Source organism: Pundamilia nyererei, unplaced genomic scaffold (genome assembly GCF_000239375.1).
Source record: "Pundamilia nyererei isolate P.nyererei 1_Seehausen unplaced genomic scaffold, PunNye1.0 scaffold00079, whole genome shotgun sequence".
In the NCBI taxonomy this organism is placed as follows: Eukaryota; Metazoa; Chordata; class Actinopteri; order Cichliformes; family Cichlidae; genus Pundamilia; species Pundamilia nyererei.
The window spans coordinates 1,463,099-1,469,735 of NW_005187480.1; positions in this window are offsets into that span (position 1 = coordinate 1,463,099).

Here is a 6,637-nt window from a genome sequence, read left to right on the forward strand (position 1 = left end):
TTGTTGTTGCTGGGAGTTGGAACCCTATTAGTTAGGTTGCTTAATATTTATGCTAAGTACTCTTTAAAATACCAGAATAGGGAGGATGGTGTAGGTTTATGTTTATTAGATTGATCAGTATTGCTGAATTATGAATTATTTTTTTTGCATACAGGTATAACAGAATAGCTTTAGTGTAGTTGTTGTTTTAAACTTGAGTATGAACTTATACAAAACGCAGCAAGATATTTAAAAAACTGTTTTGTTGATTAAAAAACACTGTATCGGATTCATATTGGTATCGGCAGATATCCAAATTTATGATATCGGTATCGGACATAAAAAAGTGGTATCGTGCCATCTCTAGTTTGAACACGGATACAGTATTTCATACAGGTTTTCAAACAAAATAAAAAATTAGAAGAACTTTTATTTAACTGCCCATCAGCCTTCAGCCATCAAAATAATGAGTCAGATGCATTTAACAGTGTCGAAATATTGTCCCCTATTGTCGGCTTGTCTGACGTGCGACAACACAACACCTCCAATTATAGGTCGGAAAATACTTTGCTTCCTCTCTGATTTAGCTCCGTTTTTTTTAATAAACTCATTAATTGCAGGTCTCTTCCATCTGAGACACATTTTCCAGATCAGTGTGTCATCTGAAAAATATTGCCACAGGTTTTATTTCTGCGCTGACAAGAGAAAGAAACGAAAGAAGTACTGTAGCTTAATTTGAGGTCATGAACTCCTGAAAATATCTGCTGGAAGCAGAGTGTGCCATATCAGTTATATCATCACTTCATCCTGCTGCAATCTCCTCACAGGACATTTAAGGAGCAATAAAGAGGATAAAAAGGAAAATTAGAGGAAAAGGGAGAAAAATTAATGGCGAGATTGTTGTTTGAGGAAGTCGGGAATTAAAGAAAAACAGATAAAGAAAAGAAAATGAGAAATAAAAAAGAAAAAGGAGAAAAAAGGTGGCTAGGAAAAGGAGAATTATGGATTAAGAGGAAAAGATAAGAGATTAAAGGGCAGAGATCAGAGAATGGAAAGCAAACAGTTTTGGAAAACAGTGAAGTGATGAGGAAAAGTGAAAGAAGGAAGCTGGGATGGTAAGATAGACAAAACAAGGGGACATGAAACAAGGAGAAAGGAGAAGCGGTAAAGAATGAACAGACAACGAAGAAAGTAAGAAGAAACTGATCTGAATGTAACTATCTAGGCAGAAAAATCATTTAAGTATAGCATGAAAGAATTCTGCTGATGTGTGTGTGTGTGTGTGTGTGTGTGTGTGTGTGTGTGTGTGTGTGCGCGCGCGCGTCCATGTGGTTACTGCGGGGAACCTCCAGTCCCTGTCAATGTCGATTATCAGCCCTACTTCCCATCAGCTGAAAGTAATTTGATTATTACTATGTCTCCGGGGTTTTTTCCAGTGATCAGTGATTTACTTAAAGAAAAGAAAAAGTAGAAAAAAAATTTCAATTTCTTTCTCCCTGAAGGAGGCCTTCAGTCTAATTTGATAACGAGCAGGACGAGCCGCCGCCTGACAATCACAGGAGCCGCTAGAATAAATGCTGAGATGAGATGTACGCTGATGGAAGCGTGACAGGACTTACTCATTCAATCTAAAGTCAGATTAACTGCTAAACGTCTTTCAAAGGACCGAGCTGCTGGTTTTTACAGTTTCGGGCACTGAACTGTGAGCGGCTGACCGGTTTACGATTGATTTCCTGCTTTCAGGATGACAAAAGCTCAGCACAGAGACTTGAAACTTGAAGCAGTATGATTCATCCCAGACAGCATTTTAGTCACTATTATTTTAACCTCTGTCTGCAGGATGCCCCCACATCTGGGATTTGAGAGTACAGAATGAGGCAACAAACAAAAAAAAAACAAAAAAATTTACATAGGTAGAGGCGTTTTCCCAGGCCCAGTTCTCTGTACAATGAGCGAGCTGATTTCAGTAACAGGATTTGTTTATTCAGAAACTTCCAAACATGCGCTATTTTGGGGTTAAATTTCAAAGAAATTGATCTTGGGCCAGTTTTAAGCAGCAGCGTTCAATTAGATGCATTATAAAAGCACTGGGAAAAAAATACTGGGCCAAATACCAAAATGTCAAAGCACATAAGCCCTGCCAGAAAACCCTGAGAGAGCGTGTGTGTGTGTGTGTGTGTGTGTGTGTGTGTGTTTGCGTGGAACCAGGAGGTCAATGTCTGAATATTGCTCTACTTTGATTAACAGCAAGATTTCAGCCACTCCGACAGTAAACTTTATCCTTGAGCATTTCACTGTAACCGCTGCGGTGCAGGGGGGTGGGGCTCCATCAGGGATCCATGGGCACAGAAATGAGGCGCCCCCTTGGCCGAGCACTGATTAGTATTTGACGACGGCTATCTCCCCGAGGGAGGTTTGGACGGCTGACCTGGTTCAACCTCGATGGTCGGAGGAGACGTTTGGTCTCCTGGCCTGAAAAACCTCCGTCTTATTCAAACAGCTTCAAACACACGACCCCGACTCTCCTCAAAATCTTTCGCTCCTCAGCTCAAAAGCAGCCCGGCAGCTGCAGCTAAAGGCCGTGGTGGATTGTGGTTTAGTGAGGTCGGCGCTGAAATGCCGTCTGCAGCTCCCTGGCAACCCTCTCTGTTTGTGCATTTGACAAATAATAATGTACTTTCAGCCTTTGCGTTTCCTCCTGAAATTGCTTCTGGTAATTTGGGACCGACGGCCGCTCTACATTCTGTACATGCACGTATGGATTGAGTGCTTTTCTCTGTGCAGAACGTTTACTGCTCAGGCTATAATAATAAATGTTCATCTGAAGCAGACTGAGAAGGAAATAAAGTATAATAAGACAAGTTATGAGCAAAGAAGAAAGCAAGAAAATTACACGTCACATTAATTTTTACTGGAACTCTCGGCTTCTGGGACAGTACAGACCTCAGTGTAGGCATAATCTGTGTCACATAATTCCATTAAAAATGCTCCAAAAGACCCAAACAATACAAACATGGACGAGAGATCCAGTTCTGGGACAACAGAATTAGCAGCAGGCTGCACTGAAGAGCACATGGCAGTTAGCTACAGCCAAAGCAGCCCCGCCCCGAACTCGAAGTCTTTCTAAATTCATAAAAACCATCTTGCATTGAGTGTTTTTCATAAATTCATCGGGGGTCTGCCAGTTCTTTCACACACGTTTATTTTTGCTGTAACGTTTAACGTGTTAATATGTGACTCTATGGCAGTCCTTCTCAAATAGTGAGACACACCCCGGTGCGATGCTGGGGGCGCGCGTGTGACCCTGGGGAACATGCTCTTTTTGCCGTACTAGAATAAAGTATAATTGCACATCCACTACAGTAGGTGGAAGGGTTTTTGCACTGAGCATGCACGCACATGCACACACAGAGCAGGAGATGTGAAGTGCAGTCAACAAACCCTCAAGAAAAATGGAAAAATATTTAACAGCGACAAAAAGAAAGGCACGGAGAGACGGAGATAGACAACTGATAGTCTCCCGAAAGCTTAGACGAGGAAATTTGACGAAGCATATGTAGCGCTTGGCTTCACGTGACTACAGTGGGAGACGTAGTCACAGTGAGTAGTTAATGAGTAGTAGTACTTAATGTTGCTGATTGATTTAAATGTATGTATTGACTTTGTTTAATTTTATTTTTCAGAATCAAGTCGCCCAAAAATGTTTATAGTGTGAATAAGGATTTTTTTTTTTTTAATTTCATGCAAATTGATGCAGTTTAAATGTAGTAGTAGTTTAGGGAGTTGCAGTACTACTACATACACTTCATACAAATCGTTTCTGTTACAGACTAAAACACAATGATAATAAAGTCATTCTTTAAGTAGGTCTATATTTCTTTCTTTTTTCCTTTCTTTAATATTAATAATGAAACAATGTTATGCAGAGATGAACTTATAATAACAATTTTATAGGCAAAATATACCATTTATAGTTTTCTACCTGAGAGGGACTAACAGAAAGTAATTGAAAAGCACTGCTCCATGGGAACTGACTCAATTTTGGAGCCTCAAGTGGACATTCGAGGAATTACACTTTACGGTGCCTCCAAGGTCGGTCCTTGAGTCTGGTCTAGGCTGTGGGGAACTAACAGGTGGTCTGATTTGTATCCACATGATCACCTTTGAGCCTTATCTGTGATTATTCTCTATACACATCTTGTCTTGTGTCTAAATTAAAAAATGGGCACATTCATACTTGTATATTTAAATTTATGTCCAATATAACTCCTCATTTCTGCCAAGAACTCTCTGGAGTCAAGTCTCTTTTTTTCTTCTGTTGCCTAAAATCTGTCAGTATAAAATCTGCCTGTTCTGAAAACCAGAGCATGTAACTGTGCAGAGGCCCAAAGGCTTTTATTTCTTCTTTTCCAGGACATGTGTCAGGCTGGAAACTCAAATACTGAGCTGCTCCACCATTAACAGCCACAGAGGCATGAAATTTGGCAGAAGGCACCCTAAAACAAAGCTAAAGCTGAATAAATATAATCCAGGGGCTTGTTGGCCTTTATTTTCAAGATATCATTCTGAATGTTCCCAAAGAGACAACAAAAAATCTGAAAACCTGGCCACACAGATGCATATTGAGTTATGATGCTGCTTTTAGTAACCTTTGCAGGTGTAAGAGCTTTTAGCTTCACAGAAATAATCTTTCTCTAATCTGCGTACAATTTGGAGCTTTTTAACCCTTTCACACATAGTGGTCACTACAGTGGACAGCTATTCAAAGGCTGTTTTCTTGTATTTGTGTCAGTGTTGATGGTGTACTTGCACATAAACTACTACACTGGACACTGATGTGTCACTCCATACCCTCCCACTCACAGGTGTTTAATGTTACTATAGATGTATGACATGTTTCATTGTAATTATTGTTATTTAACCCTGTCATGCATGAATTATGACAACCTCAATCAGGATTTTTATTCATCTTTTCATGCCTAAAGATACAAAATACTAAAAATACTTGAAAAAAATCCTGATTGAGGTTGTCATAAAGTTAAACTTACATGTGATGCAAATCATCCTTTCTTTTCACCTGCTTCAGACACTAAGAGAAAAAACTGTCGTTGTTTATGAGTTGGAAACCTGGAGGAGGCAACGTATGCAGGACCTTTAATGATCCTGCTCACATTTTAAAGGGTAAAGCTTTAACTGGGCTTCAGCTGCTTTTGTCTCAAACAAACCAAACTTCTACAAAGTCTCAGAGTAGTTTGTAAAACCCTCGCAACCTGTACTGTAAATATTCATTTTCATTCAATTCATCAGAAGAAGAAAGTTGCATAAAGCCAGCATGGCCTTAAAGAGAAAATAGCAAGAAATTGCTCATTTTAAAGAGAATAAACTGAGGGGCTGACATGAGTTGAACTCAGGCGCACTTTTAGAGTGGTAATTTGCATTTTTATTCTCTTCAGGCTTCTTACCAAACAACCAGTTTTTTTATACCATACTTTTAATTGACCAAAGTACCTTTGGGAGTCCCTAACATAACTCCTTTAAGGCAAAAATATATTTAGACTTACACAAAAACAAAGAGATAAAAACTCTGAGAGGAACAAATCTATAATAAAGTTTCATTTGATTTATCTGCTCGCAGTTGTGTATTGCCGGGTTTTTTTTCCAGGTTTGCGGTATGTTGTTAGTCATTACTGTCCAAATGTTTTCATGCCTGAAATTAGGCGCTGAATGTTGAATGTGAACCTCGGTGGCTTGTTATGGCAGATATTTTCTGTGGTGTGTCAGTTTTGACTGATAATCAGACAGGATCCTGTGGCGCTCGTATTTGTCTCCATATGCTCTTCATGCTCTGCGTGCGTGGAGCTGATGTGAACATGCATGAATGCCTCATCAGCTCCAATACAATTGCCTCTGCTCACGTTGTTTTCCCATCGCGGGTTTCTCCGCCCATCCTGTACGCACGCTACACGGAGGACTTCCTCCCCTGTGGGCTTCTGGGTAATGTTACAGTCGACATGGAAACCGAGCATTTGATTGGGTGTCTGAATGAAAGGCTGAGAGGCTGTAGAGTGGGTAATCATGTTTCATATAAATAAATCACTTGAGGTTTTTTTTTTCTTTTTTGCTGCCATGCTGCGTTATATGTTTTATAGACACTGGAGATTTCATGTTTTTTGCTTTATTTATTTTAGATGTAGCGTCCTCTCGGCCCATCTTTTTTTTTTTTTTAAAGGTGAATAAAGTGGAACTTTGAGGGGTTAATGACATAAAATGAGGTTCTATCATTATGAATATAAACAGAATGAGCATGACTTTAGTTGATTACTCCAATAAACAAATGTGGCTGTTTTTAGGGAGTGTCATATATGCACCAAGCTATATTGAATAAAAAGATGGAATTTAAAAAAATATTTTCTTTTGGGTGTTTAACGTTTTTAAACATCATTTCTTGGATTAAATTTGAAAAAAATGTCCCAGATCCAAACACACTTCCACGCAATCATGGCAACTTTTGGCACTTTTAGTTGTGTGGGCCAGGTGTTGCCAAAATGTCCCAACACATCTGGACATGTGGCTGATATAATGCAGAACTGCAGCTGAGGAGTGGCAGCCGGCGTCCCAACCCGACATGCCCTATTGTGCCAGTCAGTTAATGTTACCT